This window comes from Nerophis lumbriciformis, linkage group LG18, assembly GCF_033978685.3.
Source record: "Nerophis lumbriciformis linkage group LG18, RoL_Nlum_v2.1, whole genome shotgun sequence".
Taxonomy (NCBI): Eukaryota; Metazoa; Chordata; class Actinopteri; order Syngnathiformes; family Syngnathidae; genus Nerophis; species Nerophis lumbriciformis.
Window position 1 is genome coordinate 4500031 of NC_084565.2, and position 21500 is coordinate 4521530.

Below are 21500 nucleotides of genomic sequence, written 5' to 3' on the forward strand. Positions count from 1 at the left end.
TACTAGGATTTACAAGTACTAGGATGTACAAGTACTATGATTTACAAGTACAAGGATGTACAAGTACTGTGATTTACAAGTACTATGATGTACAAGTACAAGGATGTACAAGTACTATGATTTACAAGTACAAGGATGTACAAGTACTATGATGTACAAGTACTATGATTTACAAGTACTAGGATGTACAAGTACTATGATGTACAAGTACTAGGATGTACAAGTACAAGGATGTACAAGTACTAGGATGTACAAGTACTATGATGTACAAGTACTAGGATGTACAAGTACTATGATGTACAAGTACTAGGACGTACAAGTACCTGCGTGTACATAGCGAGCGTGTAAACGTGCAGTACATTGGTCAGGGTAAATAGTATTCCTGCATGAAAGTATTGCAATACTCGAGTACTGCAGTACAACTTTCTGTCTTGGCAGTATAATTGTACCAAGATGTCATCAAGGAAACTTTTTTTTTTTTTTTATTTTTTACCTTCAATCCAGTTGAGGGTTCAATTGCAGCGGCAGGGGGGTGGGACGCGCGCACGCACGCGCGCACACACTCACGTGCGCGCGCACGCACACACGTGCGCGCGCACTGCACAGCAGAGAGATGATGTGCGCGTAGAGAGCATCGACTACTTGCATGTATCAGCTAGTATCGGCGTGTAGACCTACTACTACTGTCTAGAAGGTAGTACTACTACTGTGTAGGAGGTAGTACTACTTAGTGTTTAGGAGGTAGTACTACTAGTTAGTAGTATTGACGTGTGGAAGTGAGTACTAGCGTGTAGGAAGTAGTTTTATTAGTGTGTGGAAGTGAGTATTAGCGTGTATAAAGTCGTAGTATTAGTGTGTAGAAGTGAGTATTAGCGTGTATAAAGTAGTAGTGTTAGTGTGTGGAAGTGAGTATTAGCGTGTATAAAGTAGAAGTATTAGTGTGTAAAAAGTATTTGTGTTGAAAGCGGCGAGCGGAGCTTGAAGACCGTTTTTGACATCGAGGACTAAGTTGATTTTTTTTTTGCCTTCCCGGAGATTTTTTTTTGGAGGATTTTGAGAAGATTCTCGAAGAAGTTTGATCACTTTTTTCCAGGTAAGATTTTGTCTTTTTTTTTTTTTTTTTTCCCCACAAAAACATTTTCATTCGTCTTCTCCTCCTCGTGAGACGTTCAAGTGTCGCCGTCCGTTCGCCCACGTTTTTTTTTTGTGGCTTCTTGTCTTTTTTTGGAGAAAAAAAAAGTCACGGCGTGTTGTTTTTGTTGTGTGTTTTTGTTTGTTTTTGCTTTGCTAAAAAAAAAAAAAAAAAAAAAAAAGTTTTATTCAAAACTAACTCGCAGGAAAACGCTTTTTGGTCCGTGAACGCACCACCAAAGCAAAGAAAACGTGTTTTTATTTTGATGAATGAATTCGCTTTGATCTCCTGCAGCTTTGAATCGATCTCCTGCAGATTCGTGTCCGACAAACAGTTGAGGAAGGATCGATGCCGCAAACAACAACTTTTATCATCTTTCAGGGCCGATTGTTTCACCAGAGTTGTGGAAAGTGAGGATCAAAGTTGGAACAAAAGCACTAAAACGTCTTTCAAAGAAATCGAAATGATTTCACATTCCAAGCAAGAAGTGGTCTTTTTCATCGACTTGTGCCGACTAAATAGCATTTCTTCATTAAACACAGGCTTGTAGACCACCATCACGCACACCCCGGGACATCATCGCCATGGCAACGTGATTACATTAATAATAGAGATGGATCATAAAAAGGTTAAATATATTTTTAAAAGAACTCAAATCCACTTCTGATGGAAGAACACAGAAAGTTCAACTTGGACTTGAACTTCTACATCTTTGACAAGTAGATTTATTAGGTCCCAGTCCAGGTCTAGGTCTAGGTCCAGGTCCAGGTCCAGGTCTAGGTCCAGCTCCCATCCTTAAATACTTCTTGTTTAATCACGTCGAATAATAATTTTAATGTTGGTCATTTTTATGTCGAATAATCATTTTAATGTCGGTCACAATTATGTCGAATAATCATTTTAATGTTGGTCACAATCATGTCGAATAATCATTTTAATGTTGTGACAATCATTTTAATGTTGGTCACAATAACGTCGAATAATAATTTTAATGTTGGTTACAATCATGTCGAATAATAATTTTAATGTTGTGACAATCATTTTAATGTTGGTCACAATAACGTCGAATAATCATTTTAATGTTGGTCACAATCATGTCGAATAATCATTTTAATGTGGGTCACAATCATGTCGAATAATCATTTTAATGCTGGTCATTATCATGTCGAATAATCATTTTAATGTTGCTCACAATCATGTAGAATAATGATTTTAATGTTGGTCACAATCACGTCGAATAATCATTTCAATGTTGGTCGCAATCATGTCGAATAATCATTTTAATGTTGGTCACAATAACGTCGATTAATCATTTTAATGTTGGTCACAATCATGTCGAATAATCATTTTAATGTTGTGACAATTATTTTAATGTTGGTCACAATAACGTCGAATAATCATTTTAATGTTGGTCACAATCATGTCGAATAATCATTTTAATGTTGGTCACAATCATGTCGAATAATCATTTGAATGTTGGTCACATTCATGTCGAATAATCATTTTAATGTTGGTCACAATCATGTCGAATAATCATTTTAATGTTGGTCACAATCATGTCGAATAATCATTTTAATGTTGGTCACAATCATGTCGAATAATAATTTTAATGTTGGTCACGATCATGTCGAATAATCATTTTAATGTTGGTCACAATCACGTCGAATAATCATTTTAATGTTGGTCACAATCATGTCGAATAATCATTTTAATGTTGGTCACAATCATGTCGAATAATCATTTGAATGTTGGTCACAATCATGTCGAATGATCATTTTAATGTTGGTCACGATCATGTCGAATAATCATTTTAATGTTGGTCACAATCATGTCGAATAATAATTTTAATGTTGGTCACAATTACGTCAAATAATAATTTTAATGTTGGTCACAATAACGTTGAATAATCATTTTAACGTTGGTCACAATCATGTCGAATAATTATTTTAATGTTGGTCACATTTATGTCGAATAATCATTTGAATGTTGGTCGCAATCATGTCGAATAATCATTTTAATGTTGGTCACAATAACGTCGAATAATCATTTTAATTATGTGACAATCATTTTAATGTTGGTCACAATAACGTCGAATGATCATTTTAATGTCGGTAACAATCATTTCAATGTTGGTCCTAATCATGTCGAATAATCATTTTCATGTTGGTCACAATCATGTCGAATAATCATTTTAATGTTGGTCACAATTACGTCAAATAATAATTTTAATATCGGTAACAATCATTTTCATGTTGGTCATGATCATGTCGAATAATCAATTTAATGTTGGTCACAATCATGTCGAATAATCATTTTAATATTGGTCACATTAATGTTGAATAATCATTTTCATGTTGGTCACAATCATGTCGAATAATAATTTTAATGTTGGTCACAATTACGTGGAATAATAATTTTAATATCGGTAACAATCATTTTAATGTTGGTCACAATCATGTCGAATAATCATTTTAATGTTGGTCACAATCATGTCGAATAATCTTTTTAATGTTGGTCACATTCATGTCGAATATTCATTTTAATATTGGTAACAATCATTTTAATGTTGGTCATGATCATGTCGAATAATCATTTTAATGTTGGTCACAATCATGTCGAATAATCGTTTGAATGTTGGTCACATTTATGTCGAATAATCATTTTATTGTTGGTCACAATCATGTCGAATAATCATTTTAATGTTGGTCACAATTACGTCGAATAATAATTTTAATGTCGGTAACAATCATTTCAATGTTGGACCTAATCATGTCGTATAATCATTTTAATGTTGGTCACAATCATGTCGAATAATCGTTTGAATGTTGGTCACATTTATGTCGAATAATCATTTTCATGTTGGTCACAATCATGTCGAATAATCATTTTAATGTTGGTCACAATTACGTCGAATAATAATTTTAATGTCGGTAACAATCATTTTCATGTTGGTCACGATCATGTCGAATAATCATTTTAATGTTGGTCACAATCATGTCGGATAATCATTTTAATGTTGGTCACGATCATGTCGAATAATCGTTTTAATGTTGGTCACAATCATGTCGAATGATCATTTTAATGTTGGTCACAATCATGTCGAATAATCATTTTAATGTTGGTCACAATTACGTCAAATAATCATTTTAATGTTGGTCACAATCATGTCGAATAATCATTTTAAATATTGGTGACAATCATTTTAATGTCAGACACAATTATGTCGAATAATCATTATAATGTTGGTCACAATCATGTCGAACAATCATTTTAATATCGGTCACAGTCATGTCGAATAATCATTTTAATGTTGGTCACAATCATGTCGAACAATCATTTTAATATCGGTCACAATCATGTCGAATAATCATTTTAATGTTGGTCACATTCGTGTCGAATGATCATTTTAATGTTGGTCACAATCATGTCGAACAATCATTTTTATATCGGTCACAATCATGTCGAATAATCATTTTAATGCTCGTCAAGATCACATCAAATATTCATTTTAATGTTGGTCACAATCATGTCGAATAATCATTTTAATGCTGGTCATTATCATGTCGAATAATCATTTTAATGTTGGTCACAATCATGTCGAATAATCATTCTAATGTTGGTCAAAATCATGTTGAATAATCATTTTAATGTTGGTCACAATCATGTCGAATAATCATTTGAATGTTGGTCACAATCATGTCGAATAATCATTTTAATGTTGGTCACATTTATGTCGAATAATCATTTTAATGTTGGTCACATTCATGTCGAATAATCATTTTAATGTTGGTCACAATCATGTCGAATGATCATTTTAATGTTGGTCACAATCATGTCGAATAATCATTTTAATGTTGGTCACAATCATGTCGAATAATCATTTTACTGTTGGTCACGATCATGTCGAATAATCATTCTAATGTTGGTCACGATCATGTCGAATAATCATTCTAATGTTGGTCACAATTACGTCAAATAATCATTTTAATGTTGGTCACAATCATGTTGAATAATCATTTTAAATATTGGTGACAATCATTTTAATGTCAGACACAATTATGTCGAATAATCATTATAATGTTTGTCACACTCATGTCGAACAATCATTTTTATATCGGTCACAATCATGTCGAATAATCATTTTAATGCTCGTCAAGATCACATCAAATATTAATTTTAATGTTGGTCACAATCATGTCGAATAATCATTTTAATGTTGGTCACAATAACGTCGAATAATCATTTTAATGTTGGTCACAATCATGTCGAATAATCATTTGAATGTTGGTCACAATCATGTCGAATAATCATTTTAATGTTGGTCACAATAACGTCAAATAATCATTTTAATGTTGTGACAATCATTTTAATATTGGTCACAATAACGTCGAATAATCATTTTAATGTTGGTCACAATCATGTCGAATAATCATTTTAATGTTGGTCACAATTACGTCAAATAATAATTTTAATGTTGGTCACAATAACGTTGAATAATCATTTTAACGTTGGTCACAATCATGTCGAATAATCATTTTAATGTTGGTCAAGATCACGTCGAATAATCCTTTTAATGTTGGTCACAATCCTGTCGAATAATCATTTGAATGTTGGTCACAATCATGTCGAATAATCATTTTAATGTTGGTCACAATAACGTCGAATAATCATTTTAATTATGTGACAATCATTTTAATGTTGGTCACAATAACGTCGAATGATCATTTTAATGTCGGTAACAATCATTTCAATGTTGGTCCTAATCATGTCGAATAATCATTTTAATGTTGGTCACAATCATGTCGAATAATCATTTTAATATTGGTCACATTAATGTCGAATAATCATTTTCATGTTGGTCACAATCATGTCGAATAATCATTTTAATGTTGGTCACAATTACGTCAAATAATAATTTTAATATCGGTAACAATCATTTTCATGTTGGTCATGATCATGTCGAATAATCAATTTAATGTTGGTCACAATCATGTCGAATAATCATTTTAATATTGGTCACATTAATGTTGAATAATCATTTTCATGTTGGTCACAATCATGTCGAATAATCATTTTAATGTTGGTCACAATTACGTGGAAGAATAATTTTAATATCGGTAACAATCATTTTAATGTTGGTCACAATCATGTCGAATAATCATTTTAATGTTGGTCACAATCATGTCGAATAATCTTTTTAATGTTGGTCACATTCATGTCGAATATTCATTTTAATATTGGTAACAATCATTTTAATGTTGGTCATGATCATGTCGAATAATCATTTTAATGTTGGTCACAAACATGTCGAATAATCGTTTGAATGTTGGTCACATTTATGTCGAATAATCATTTTATTGTTGGTCACAATCATGTCGAATAATCATTTTAATGTTGGTCACAATTACGTCGAATAATAATTTTAATGTCGGTAACAATCATTTCAATGTTGGACCTAATCATGTCGTATAATCATTTTAATGTTGGTCACAATCATGTCGAATAATCATTTTAATATTGGTCACATTCATGTCGAATAATCATTTTCATGTTGGTCACAATCATGTCGAATAATCATTTTAATGTTGGTCACAATTACGTCGAATAATAATTTTAATGTCGGTAACAATCATTTTCATGTTGGTCACGATCATGTCGAATAATCATTTTAATGTTGGTCACGATCATGTCGAATAATCATTTTAATGTTGGTCACAATCATGTCGAATAATCATTTTAATGTTGGTCACAATCATGTCGAATAATCATTTTAATATTGGTCACATTAATGTTGAATAATCATTTTCATGTTGGTCACAATCATGTCGAATAATCATTTTAATGTTGGTCACAATTACGTCGAATAATAATTTTAATATCGGTAACAATCATTTTAATGTTGGTCACAATCATGTCGAATAATCATTTTAATGTTGGTCACAATCATGTCGAATAATCTTTTTAATGTTGGTCACATTCATGTCGAATATTCATTTTAATGTTGGTAACAATCATTTTAATGTTGGTCACGATCATGTCGAATAATCATTTTAATGTTGGTCACAATCATGTCGAATAATCGTTTGAATGTTGGTCACATTTATGTCGAATAATCATTTTATTGTTGGTTACAATCATGTCGAATAATCATTTTAATGTTGGTCACAATTACGTCGAATAATAATTTTAATGTCGGTAACAATCATTTCAATGTTGGACCTAATCATGTCGTATAATCATTTTAATGTTGGTCACAATCATGTCGAATAATCATTTTAATATTGGTCACATTCATGTCGAATAATCATTTTCATGTTGGTCACAATCATGTCGAATAATCATTTTAATGTTGGTCACAATTACGTCGAATAATAATTTTAATGTCGGTAACAATCATTTTCATGTTGGTCACGATCATGTCGAATAATCATTTTAATGTTGGTCACAATCATGTCGAATAATCATTTTAATGTTGGTCACGATCATGTCGAATAATCGTTTTAATGTTGGTTACAATCACGTCGAATAATCATTTTAATGTCGGTCACATTCATGTCGAATAATAATTTTAATGTTGGTCACGATCATGTCGAATAATCATTTTAATATTGGTCACATTCATGTCGAATAATCATTTTCATGTTGGTCACGATCATGTCGAATAATCATTTTAATATTGGTCACATTCATGTCGAATAATCATTTTCATGTTGGTCACGATCATGTCGAATAATCATTTAATGTTGGTCACAATTACGTCGAATAATAATTTTAATGTCGGTAACAATCATTTTCATGTTGGTCACGATCATGTCGAATAATCATTTTAATGTTGGTCACGATCATGTCGAATAATCATTTTAATGTTGGTCACAATTACGTCGAATAATAATTTTAATGTCGGTAACAATCATTTTCATGTTGGTCACGATCATGTCGAATAATCATTTTAATGTTGGTCACATTCATGTCGAATATTCATTTTAATGTTGGTAACAATCATTTTAATGTTGGTCACGATCATGTCCAATATTCATTTTAATGTTGGTCACAATCATGTCGAATAATCGTTTGATTGTTGGTCACATTTATGTCAAATAATAATTTTAATGTCGGTCACAATCATGTCGAATAATCATTTTCATGTTGGTCACGATCATGTCGAATAATCATTTTAATGTTGGTCACAATCATGTCGAATAATCATTTTAATGTTGGTCACGATCATGTCGAATAATCATTTTAATGTCGGTCACATTCATGTCGAATAATGATTTTAATGTTGGTCACGATCATGTCGAATAATCATTTGAATGTTGGTCAAAATCATGTCGAATAATCATTTGAATGTTGGTCATGATCATGTCGAATAATCATTTTAATGTCGGTCACATTCATGTCGAATAATCATTTTAATGTTGGTCACGATCATGTCGAATAATCATTTGAATGTTCGTCAAAATCATGTCGAATAATCATTTTAATGTTGGTCACACATAGGTCGAATATTCATTTTAATAAGTCTTCAAAATAAAATAATGTATCGGCATAAAGCATTGTAAAGAAACAACATGTTTCAAAACAAAATATTTTGTTGACAAGAAGCATGATAGAGAAACAAAATGTTTCAAAATAAAATAATGTGTTGCCAAGAAGCATGATAGAGAAGAAATGTTTCAAAATAAAATAATGTATCGGCATAAAGCATTGTAAAGAAACAACATGTTTCAAAATAAAATAATTTGTTGACAAGAAGCTTGATAGAGAAACAAAATGTTTCAAAGTAAAATAATGTGTTGCCAAGAAGCATGATAGAGGAACAAAATGTTTCAAAATAAAATCATGTGTTGACAGGAAGCACGCTAATGGAACAAAATGTTTCAAAATAATATAAAATCATGTGTTGACGAGAAGCATGGTAGTGGAACAAAATGTTTCAAAAGAAAATCATGTGTTAACAAGAAGCATCATAGAGGAACAAAATGTTTCAAAATAAATTAAAATCATGTGTTGACAAGAAGCATCATAGAGGAACACAATGTTTCAAAATAAAATCATGTGTTCACAAGAAGCATGCTAGTGGGACAAAATGTTTCAAAATAAAATAAAATCATGTGTTGACAAGAAGCACGCGAGAGGAACAAAATGTTTCAAAATAAAATCATGTGTTAACAAGAAGCATGCTAGAGGAACAAAATGTTTCAAAATAAAATCATGTGTTGACAAGAAGCATGCTTGAGGAACAAAATGTTTCAAAATAAAATGCTGATGCTGTAATGATGTGTTGCAGCAGATCATATCTTTTGTTGTTAGCGTGATATTATTTGCTTGTGTTTCCTGTGTTTTGTTGTTTACCTTTTGTTGCTAGGGGCGATAGCTACACACCTGTCTACACACCTGTCCACACACCTGTCCACACACCTGTCTTAACACATGTCCACACACACGTCTACACATCTGTCTACACACCTGTCCACATACCTGTCCACACACCTGTCTACACACGTCCACACACCTGTCTACATACCTGTCTACACACCTGTTTACACACCTGTCTACCCACCTGTCTACACACATGTCTACACACGTGTCTACACGCCTGTCTACACACATTTCCACACACATGTCTACACACTTGTCTACACACCTGTCTACACACATGCCTACACACCTGTCCACACACATGCCTACACACATGTCTACACACGTGTCTACACACATGTCCACGCACATGTCCACACACCTGTCCACACACCTGTCCACACACCTGTCCACACACCTGTCTACACACATGTCCACACACATGTCCACACACCTGTCTACACACCTGTCCTCCCTTTAGGTTAATGTTCTCACCTGGTGTTAGATCAATCATCGCCCTTATTTTTCGTTGTCTTGCCATTGTCATTGTGCTACCTCATTGTGCTACCTGTGTTTCATTGTGCTACCTCATTGTGCTACCTGTGTTTCATTGTGCTACCTCATTGTGCTACCTGTGTTTGATTGTGCTACCTGTGTTTGATTGTGCTACCTGTGTTTGATTGTGCTACCTCATTGTGCTACCTGTGTTTCATTGTGCTACCTCATTGTGCTACCTGTGTTTCATTGTGCTACCTCATTGTGCTACCTGTGTTTCATTGTGCTACCACATTGTGCTACCTGTGTTTTATTGTGCTACCTCATTGTGCTACCTGTGTTTCATTGTGCTACCTCATTGTGCTATCTGTGTTTCATTGTGCTACCTGTGTTTCATTGTGCTACCTCATTGTGCTACCTGTGTTTCATTGTGCTACCTCATTGTGCTACCTGTGTTTCATTGTGCTATCTGTGTTTCATTGTGCTACCTGTGTTTCATTGTGCTACCTCATTGTGTTATCTGTGTTTCATTGTGCTACCTGTGTTTCATTGTGCTACCTCTTTGTGCTATCTGTGTTTGATTGTGTTACCTGTGTTTGATTGTGCTACCTGTTTGATTGTGCTACCTGTGTTTCATTGTGCTACCTGTGTTTCATTGTGCTACCTCATTGTGCTACCTGTGTTTCATTGTGCTACCTCATTGTGCTACCTCATTGTGCTACCTGTGTTTCATTGTGTTACATGTGTTTCATTGTGTTACCTGTGTTTCATTGTGCTACGTGTTTCATTGTGCTACCTCATTGTGCTACATGTGTTTCATTGTGCTACCTGTGTTTCATTGTACTACCTGTGCTTCATTGTGCTACATGTGTTTCATTGTGTTACATGTGTTTCATTGTGCTACCTCATTGTGCTACCTGTGTTTCATTGTGCTACCTCATTGTGCTACCTGTGTTTCATTGTGCTACCTGTGTTTCATTGTGCTACCTCATTGTGCTATCTCATTGTGCTACCTGTGTTTCATTGTGCTACCTCATTGTGCTATCTGTGTTTCATTGTGCTACCTGTGTTTGATTGTGCTACCTCATTATGCTACCTCATTGTGCTACCTCATTGTGCTACCTGTGTTTCATTGTGTTACATGTTTCATTGTGCTACCTGTTTTTCATTGTGCTACCTCATTGTGCTACCCGTGTTTCATTGTGCTACCTCATTGTGCTATCTCATTGTGCTGCCTGTGTTACATGTGTTTCATTGTGCTACCTGTGTTTCATTGTGCTACCTCATTGTGCTACATGTGTTTCATTGTGCTACCTCATTGTGCTATCTCATTGTGCTATCTGTGTTTCATTGTGCTACCTCATTGTGCTACCTGTGTTTCATTGTGCTACCTCATTGTGCTACCTGTGTTTCATTGTGCTACTTCATTGTGCTACCTCATTGTGCTACCTGTGTTTCATTGTGCTACCTCATTGTGCTACCTGTGTTTCATTGTGCTACCTGTGTTTCATTGTGCTACCTGTGTTTCATTGTGCTACCTCATTGTGCTACCTGTGTTTCATTGTGTTATCTGTGTTTCATTGTGCTACCTCATTGTTCTATCTGTGTTTCATTGTGCTACCTGTGTTTGATTGTGCTACCTCATTATGCTACCTCATTCTGCTACCTGTGTTTCATTGTGTTACATGTTTCATTGTGCTACCTGTTTTTCATTGTGCTACCTCATTGTGCTACCCGTGTTTCATTGTGCTACCTCATTGTGCTATCTCATTGTGCTACCTGTGTTACATGTGTTTCATTGTGCTACATGTGTTTCATTGTGCTACCTCATTGTGCTACCTCATTGTGCTACCTGTGTTTCATTGTGCTACCTCATTGTGCTACCTGTGTTTCATTGTGCTACCTGTGTTTCATTGTGCTACCTGTGTTTCATTGTGCTACCTCATTGTGCTACCTGTGTTTCATTGTGTTATCTGTGTTTCATTGTGCTACCTCATTGTGCTATCTGTGTTTCATTGTGCTACCTGTGTTTGATTGTGCTACCTCATTATGCTACCTCATTCTGCTACCTGTGTTTCATTGTGTTACATGTTTCATTGTGCTACCTGTTTTTCATTGTGCTACCTCATTGTGCTACCCGTGTTTCATTGTGCTACCTCATTGTGCTATCTCATTGTGCTACCTGTGTTACATGTGTTTCATTGTGCTACATGTGTTTCATTGTGCTACCTCATTGTGCTACATCTGTTTCATTGTGCTACCTCATTGTGCTACCTCATTGTGCTACCTCATTGTGCTACCTGTGTTTCATTGTGCTACTTCATTGTGCTACCTGTGTTTCATTGTGCTACCTCATTGTGTTACCTCATTGTGCTACCTGTGTTTCATTGTGCTACCTCATTGTGTTACCTCATTGTGCTACCTGTGTTTCATTGTGCTACCTCATTGTGCTACCTGTGTTTCATTGTGCTATCTGTGTTTCATTGTGCTACCTCATTGTGCTACCTGTGTTTCATTGTGCTATCTGTGTTTCATTGTGCTACCTCATTGTGCTACCTGTGTTTCATTGTGCTATCTGTGTTTCATTGTGCTACCTCATTGTGCTACCTGTGTTTCATTGTGTTACATTTGTTTCATTGTGCTACCTGTGTTTCAGTGTGTTACCTGTGTTTCATTATGCTACCTCATTGTGCTACATGTGTTTCATTGTGCTACCTCATTGTGCTACCTGTGTTTCATTGTGCTACCTGTGCTTCATTGTGTTACATGTGTTTCATTGTGCTACCTCATTGTGCTACCTTTGTTTCATTGTGCTACCTCATTGTGCTACCTCATTGTGCTACCTCATTGTGCTACCTGTGTTTCATTGTGTTACATTTGTTTCATTGTGCTACCTGTGTTTCAGTGTGTCACCTGTTTCATTATGCTACCTCATTGTGCTACATGTGTTTCATTGTGCTACCTCATTGTGCTACCTGTGTTTCATTGTACTACCTGTGCTACATGTGTTTCATTGTGTTACATGTGTATCATTGTGCTACCTCATTGTGCTACCTGTGTTTCATTGTGCTACCTCATTGTGCTACCTGTGTTTCATTGTGCTACCTGATTGTGCTATCTGTGTTTCATTGTGCTACCTCATTGTGCTACCCGTGTTTCATTGTGCTACCTGTGTTTCATTGTGCTACCTCATTGTGCTACCCGTGTTTCATTGTGCTACCTCATTGTGCTACCTGTGTTTCATTGTGCTACCTGATTGTGCTACCTGTGTTTCATTGTGCTACCTGTGTTTCATTGTGCTACCTGATTGTGCTACCTGTGTTCCATTGTGCTACCTGATTGTGTTACCTGTGTTTCATTGTGCTACCTGATTGTGCTACCTGTGTTTCATTGTGGTACCTGTGTTTCATTGTGCTACCTGTGTTCCATTGTGCTACCTGATTGTGTTACCTGTGTTCCATTGTGCTACCTGATTGTGTTACCTGTGTTCCATTGTGCTACCTGTGTTTCATTGTGCTACCTGATTGTGCTACCTGTGTTTCATTGTGCTACCTGATTGTGCTACCTGTGTTTCATTGTGCTACCTGATTGTGCTACCTGTGTTTCATTGTGCTACCTGATTGTGCTACCTGTGTTTCATTGTGCTACCTGATTGTGCTACCTGTGTTTCATTGTGCTACCTGATTGTGCTACCTGTGTTTCATTGTGCTACCTGATTGTGCTACCTGTGTTTCATTGTGCTACCTGATTGTGCTACCTGTGTTTCATTGTGCTACCTGATTGTGCTACCTGTGTTTCATTGTGCTACCTGATTGTGCTACCTGTGTTTCATTGTGCTACCTGTGTTTCATTGTGCTACCTGTGTTTCATTGTGCTACCTGATTGTGCTACCTGTGTTTCATTGTGCTATGTTAGCTAGTACCCAGGTTGTGTGTTGTAGATCAAGGAAATATTCCTCTAGTGGTCTTTGGAATGACAAACACTTGACAACATGCCTACACACAACAATCGCGTCACAATAAAACTATTTTTATAAATGATGGTTAGTCTGTATGTTTAGCAGCTAGCAATGCTGCTAATGCTAAAGTGTCACAATAAAACTACTCTGCTTCTAAAACGTATTGCTCATCCTCTTCTGGATCTGGATCATAATTGTTCAAAGTAATTGTTGTTGTCTTCACACAAAGTCGGCTTGGTAAGCATTGTTGTTGATGGGGAAGGGATCTGTGGTTCCTCCTCTACTTATTATCTCTCAAAATGTCTCGTGAATCTACATGAGATTGATATTAATTTGATCATATCTATTTATTCTCACTTTGTAAGTCTCTAGGTGTCATAAATCAGATATATAGGCTAATAGAGAGTGTGTGTGTGTGTGACAGTTTGATATTAACTTTAAAAAAATTGACTTAATCGTACACTGTATCAAATCTTATCGACTTAATTACACACTGTATCAAATCTTATCCACTTAATCACACTGTATCAAATCTTATGGACTTAATCGTACACTCTATCAAATATTATCGACTTAATCGTACACTGGATCAAATCTTATCGACTTAATCGTACACTGTATCGAATCTTATCAATTTAATCACACACTGTATCAAATCTTATCGACTTAATCGTAAACTGGATTGAATCTTATCGACTTAATCACAAACAGGATCAAATCTTATCGACTTAATCGTAAACTGGATCGAATCTTATCGACTTAATCACGCTGTATTAAATCTTATCAACTTAATCATACACTGTATCTAATCCTCTTGACTTAATCACACACTCTATCAAATCTTATCGACTTAATCGTACACTGTATCAAATATCGACTTAATTGTACATTAGATTGAATCTTATTGACTTAATTACACACTGTATCAAATCTTATGGACTTAATCGTACACAGGATCGAATCTTATCAACTAAATCACACACTGTATCAAATCTTATAGACCTAATCGTACACCGGATCAAATCTTATCGACTTAATCGTACACTGGATCGAATCTTATCGACTTAATTACACACCGTATCTAATCTTATCCACTTAATCACACTGTATCGAATCTTATGGACTTAATCGTACACTCTATCCAATCTTATCGACTTAATCGTACACTGGACCGAATCCTATCGACTTAATTACACACTGTATCGAATTTTATCGACTTAATTACACACTGTATCAAATCTTATCCACTTAATCACACTGTATCAAATCTTATGGACTTAATCGTACACTCTATCAAATATTATCGACTTAATCGTACACTGGATCAAATCTTATCGACTTAATCGTACACTGTATCGAATCTTATCAATTTAATCACACACTGTATCAAATCTTATCGACTTAATCGTAAACTGGATTGAATCTTATCGACTTAATCACAAACAGGATCAAATCTTATCGACTTAATCGTAAACTGGATAGAATCTTATCGACTTAATCACGCTGTATTAAATCTTATCAACTTAATCATACACTGTATCTAATCCTTTTGACTTAATCACACACTCTATCAAATCTTATCGACTTAATCGTACACTGTATCACATCTTATCGACTTAATCGTACACTGTATCAAATATCGACTTAATTGTACATTAGATTGAATCTTATTGACTTAATTACACACTGTATCAAATCTTATGGACTTAATCGTACACAGGATCGAATCTTATCAACTAAATCACACACTGTATCAAATCTTATAGACCTAATCGTACACCGGATCAAATCTTATCGACTTAATCGTACACTGGATCGAATCTTATCGACTTAATTACACACCGTATCTAATCTTATCCACTTAATCACACTGTATCGAATCTTATGGACTTAATCGTACACTCTATCCAATCTTATCGACTTAATCGTACACTGGATCGAATCCTATTGACTTAATTACACACTGTATCGAATTTTATCGACTTAATTACACACTGTATCAAATCTTATGGACTTAGTCATACACTATCAAATTTTATGGACTTAATCACACACTGTATCAAATATTATCGACTTAATCGTACACTGTATCAAATCTTATGGACTTAATCACACACTGTATCGAATCCTCTTGACCTAATCACACACTGTATCAAATCTTATGGACTTAATCGTAAATTGGATTGAATCTTATCAAATTAATCACATACTGTATCAAATCTTATGGACTTAATCGTACACTGGATCGAATCCTATTGACTTAATCACACACTGTATCAAATCTTATCGACTTAATCGTACACTGTTTCAAATCTTATCGACTTAATCGTAAACTGTATCAAATCTTATGGACTTAATCGTACACTCTATCAAATATTATCGACTTAATCGTACACTGGATCAAATCTTATCGACTTAATCGTACACTGTATCTAATCTTATCAATTTAATCACACACTGTATCAAATCTTATCGACTTAATCGTACACTGTTTCAAATCTTATCGACTTAATCGTAAACTGTATCAAATCTTATGGACTTAATCGTACACTCTATCAAATATTATCGACTTAATCGTACACTGGATCAAATCTTATCGACTTAATCGTACACTGTATCGAATCTTATCAATTTAATCACACACTGTATCAAATCTTATCGACTTAATCGTAAACTGGATTGAATCTTATCGACTTAATCACAAACAGGATCAAATCTTATCGACTTAATCGTAAACTGGATAGAATCTTATCGACTTAATCACGCTGTATTAAATCTTATCAACTTAATCATACACTGTATCTAATCCTCTTGACTTAATCACACACTCTATCAAATCTTATCGACTTAATCGTACACTGCATCACATCTTATCGACTTAATCGTACACTGTATCAAATATCGACTTAATTGTACATTAGATTGAATCTTATTGACTTAATTACACACTGTATCAAATCTTATGGACTTAATCGTACACAGGATCGAATCTTATCAACTAAATCACACACTGTATCAAATCTTATAGACCTAATCGTACACCGGATCAAATCTTATCGACTTAATCGTACACTGGATCGAATCTTATCGACTTAATTACACACCGTATCTAATCTTATCCACTTAATCACACTGTATCGAATCTTATGGACTTAATCGTACACTCTATCCAATCTTATCGACTTAATCGTACACTGGATCGAATCCTATCGACTTAATTACACACTGTATCGAATTTTATCGACTTAATTACACACTGTATCAAATCTTATGGACTTAGTCATACACTATCAAATTTTATGGACTTAATCACACACTGTATCAAATATTATCGACTTAATCGTACACTGGATCGAATCCTATCGACTTAATTACACACTGTATCGAATTTTATCGACTTAATCACACACTGTATCGAATCCTCTTGACCTAATCACACACTGTATCAAATCTTATGGACTTAATCGTAAATTGGATTGAATCTTATCAAATTAATCACATACTGTATCAAATCTTATGGACTTAATCGTACACTGGATCGAATCCTATTGACTTAATCACACACTGTATCAAATCTTATCGACTTAATCGTAAACTGGATTGAATCTTATCGACTTAATCACAAACAGGATCAAATCTTATCGACTTAATCGTAAACTGGATAGAATCTTATCGACTTAATCACGCTGTATTAAATCTTATCAACTTAATCATACACTGTATCTAATCCTCTTGACTTAATCACACACTCTATCAAATCTTATCGACTTAATCGTACACTGTATCACATCTTATCGACTTAATCGTACACTGTATCAAATATCGACTTAATTGTACATTAGATTGAATCTTATTGACTTAATTACACACTGTATCAAATCTTATGGACTTAATCGTACACAGGATCGAATCTTATCAACTAAATCACACACTGTATCAAATCTTATAGACCTAATCGTACACCGGATCAAATCTTATCGACTTAATCGTACACTGGACCGAATCCTATCGACTTAATTACACACTGTATCGAATTTTATCGACTTAATTACACACTGTATCAAATCTTATGGACTTAGTCATACACTATCAAATTTTATGGACTTAATCACACACTGTATCAAATATTATCGACTTAATCGTACACTGTATCAAATCTTATGGACTTAATCACACACTGTATCGAATCCTCTTGACCTAATCACACACTGTATCAAATCTTATGGACTTAATCGTAAATTGGATTGAATCTTATCAAATTAATCACATACTGTATCAAATCTTATGGACTTAATCGTACACTGGATCGAATCCTATTGACTTAATCACACACTGTATCAAATCTTATCGACTTAATCGTACACTGTTTCAAATCTTATCGACTTAATCGTAAACTGTATCAAATCTTACCGACTTAATCACACACTGTGTCAAATCTTATCGACTTAATCGTACATTGTATCAAGTCTTATGGACTTAATCACACAATGTATCAAATCTTATCGACTTAATCACACACTGTATCAAATCTTACCGACTTAATCGTACACTGGATCAAATCTTATCGACTTAATCGTACACTGTATCGAATCTTATCAATTTAATCACACACTGTATCAAATCTTATCGACTTAATCGTAAACTGGATTGAATCTTATCGACTTAATCACAAACAGGATCAAATCTTATCGACTTAATCGTACAATGGATCGAATATTATCACCTTAATTACACATCGTATCAAATCTTATCAACTTAAGAACACTGTATCCAATCTTATGGACTTAATCATCCGCTGTATCAAATTTTATGGACTTAATCACACAGTGTATCAAATGTTATGGACTTAATCACACACTGTATCGAATCCTCTTGACTTAATCACACACTGTATCAAATTTTATGGACTTAATCACACAGTGTATCAAATGTTATGGATTTAATCACACACTGTATCTAATCTTATTGACTTAATCGTAAATTGGACTGAATCTTATCGAATTAATCACACACTGTATCAAATCTTATTGACTTAATCGTAAATTGGATTGAATCTTATCGAATTAATCACACACTGTATCAAATCTTATCGACTTAATTACACATTGTATGAAATCTTATCGACTTAATCGTACACTGTATCAAATCTTATCGACTTAATCGTGAACTGGATCGAATCTTATCGACTTAATCACACTGTATCAAATCTTATCGACTTAATCATACACTGTATCCAATCCTCTTGACTTAATCACACACTGTATCAAATCTTATCGACTTAATCGTAAACTGGATCGAATCTTATCGACTTAATCACAAACTGGATCAAATCTTATTGACTTAATTGCATCCATCCATCCATTTTCTACCGCTTATTCACGCTGTATCAAATCTTATCGACTTAATCGTACACTGTATCAAATCTTATCGATTTAATCACACTCTGTATCGAATCCTCTTGACTTAATCACACACTGTATCAAATCTTATCGACTTAATCGTAAATTGGATTGAATCTTATCGAATTAATCACACACTTTATCAAATCGTATCGACTTAATCACACACTGTATCGAATCCTCTTGACTTAATCACACAATGCTTTCAATTCTTATCGACTTAATCGTAAACTGGATCGAATCTTATCGACTTAATCACCCTGTATCAAATCTTATCGACTTAATCACAAACTGGATCAAATCTTTTTGACTTAATCACACATTGTATCAAATCTTATCGACTTAATCGTACACTGTATGAAATCTTATCGACTTAATCACACTCTGTATCGAATCCTCTGGACTTAATCAAACACTGTATCAAATCTTATTGACTTAATCGTAAATTGGATTGTATCTTATCGATTTAATCACACACTGTATCAAATCTTATCGACTTAATCGTAAATTGGATTGAATCTTATCGAATTAATCACACACTTTATCAAATCTTATCGACTTAATCACACACTGTATCGAATCCTCTTGACTTAATCACACAATGCTTTCAATTCTTATCGACTTAATCGTAAACTGGATCGAATCTTATCGACTTAATCACCCTGTATCAAATCTTATCGACTTAATCACAAACTGGATCAAATCTTTTTGACTTAATCACACACTGTATCAAATCTTATCGACTTAATCGTACACTGTATCAAATCTTATCGACTTAATCACACTCTGTATCGAATTTTCTGGACTTAATCAAACACTGTATCAAATCTTATTGACTTAATCGTAAATTGGATTGTATCTTATCGATTTAATCACACACTGTATCAAATCTTATGGACTTAATCACACACTGTATCAAATCTTATCGACTTAATCCCACACTGTATCTAATCCTCTTGACTTAATCACACACTGTATCAAATCTTATTGACTTAATCGTGAACTAGATCGAATCTTATCGACTTAATCACACTGTATCAAATCTTATCGACTTAATCATACACTGTATCCAATCCTCTTGACTTAATCACACACTGTATCAAATCTTATTGACTTAATCGTAAACTGGATCGAATCTTATCGATTTAATCACAAACTGGATCAATTCTTATCGACTTAATTGCACGCTGTATCAAATCTTATCGACTTAATCGTACACTGTATCAAATCTTATCGAGTTAATCACCCTCTGTATCGAATCCTCTTGTCTTAATCACACACTTTATCAAATCTTATCGACTTAATCGTAAACTGGATCGAATCTTATCGAATTAATCACACACTGTATCAAATCTTATGGACTTAATCACACACTGTATCAAATCTTATGGACTTAATCACACACTGTATCAAATCTTATCGACTTAATCGTGAACTGGATCGAATCTTATTCGACTTAATCACACTGTATCAAATCTTATCGACTTAATCGTACACTGTATCAAATCTTATCGACTTAATCACACACTGTATCGAATACTCTTGACTTAATCACACACTGCTTTCAAATCTTATCGACTTAATCGTAAATTGGATTGTATCTTATCGAATTAATCACACACTGTATCAAATCTTATGGACTTAATCACACACTGTATCAAATCTTATCTACCTAATCACACACTGTATCAAATCTTATCGACTTAATCGTGAACTGGATCGAATCTTATCGACTTAATCACACTGTATCAAATCTTATCGACTTAATCATACACTGTATCCAATCCTCTTGACTTAATCACACACTGTATCAAATCTTATCGACTTAATCGTAAACTGGATCGAATCTTATCGAGTTAATCACACTCTGTATCGAATCCTCTTGACTTAATCACACACTGTATCAAATCTTATCGACTTAATCGTAAATTGGATTGAATGTTATCGAATTAATCACACACTGTATCAAATCTATGGACCTAAGCACACACTGTATCGAATACTCTTGACTTAATCACACACTGCTTTCAAATCTTATCGACTTAATCGTACACTAGATCGAATCTTATCGACTTAATTACACACTGTATCAAATCTTATCTACTTAATCACACTGTATCAAATCTTATGGACTTAACCGTACACTGTATCAAAT

General features: G+C 34.2%; 1 protein-coding gene across 1 annotated transcript in view; it reads left to right on the plus strand.

The window, feature by feature from the left end:
* The first annotated feature begins 616 nt into the window (after positions 1-616).
* ndnf (neuron-derived neurotrophic factor) overlaps positions 617-21500 on the plus strand; it is a 51777-nt gene continuing 30893 nt past the window's right edge. Inside the window, exon 1 of the mRNA XM_061977503.2 lies at positions 617-1093. The gene's annotated coding sequence lies outside the window, so the exon portion shown is untranslated. The remainder of the gene's footprint in view (positions 1094-21500) is intronic.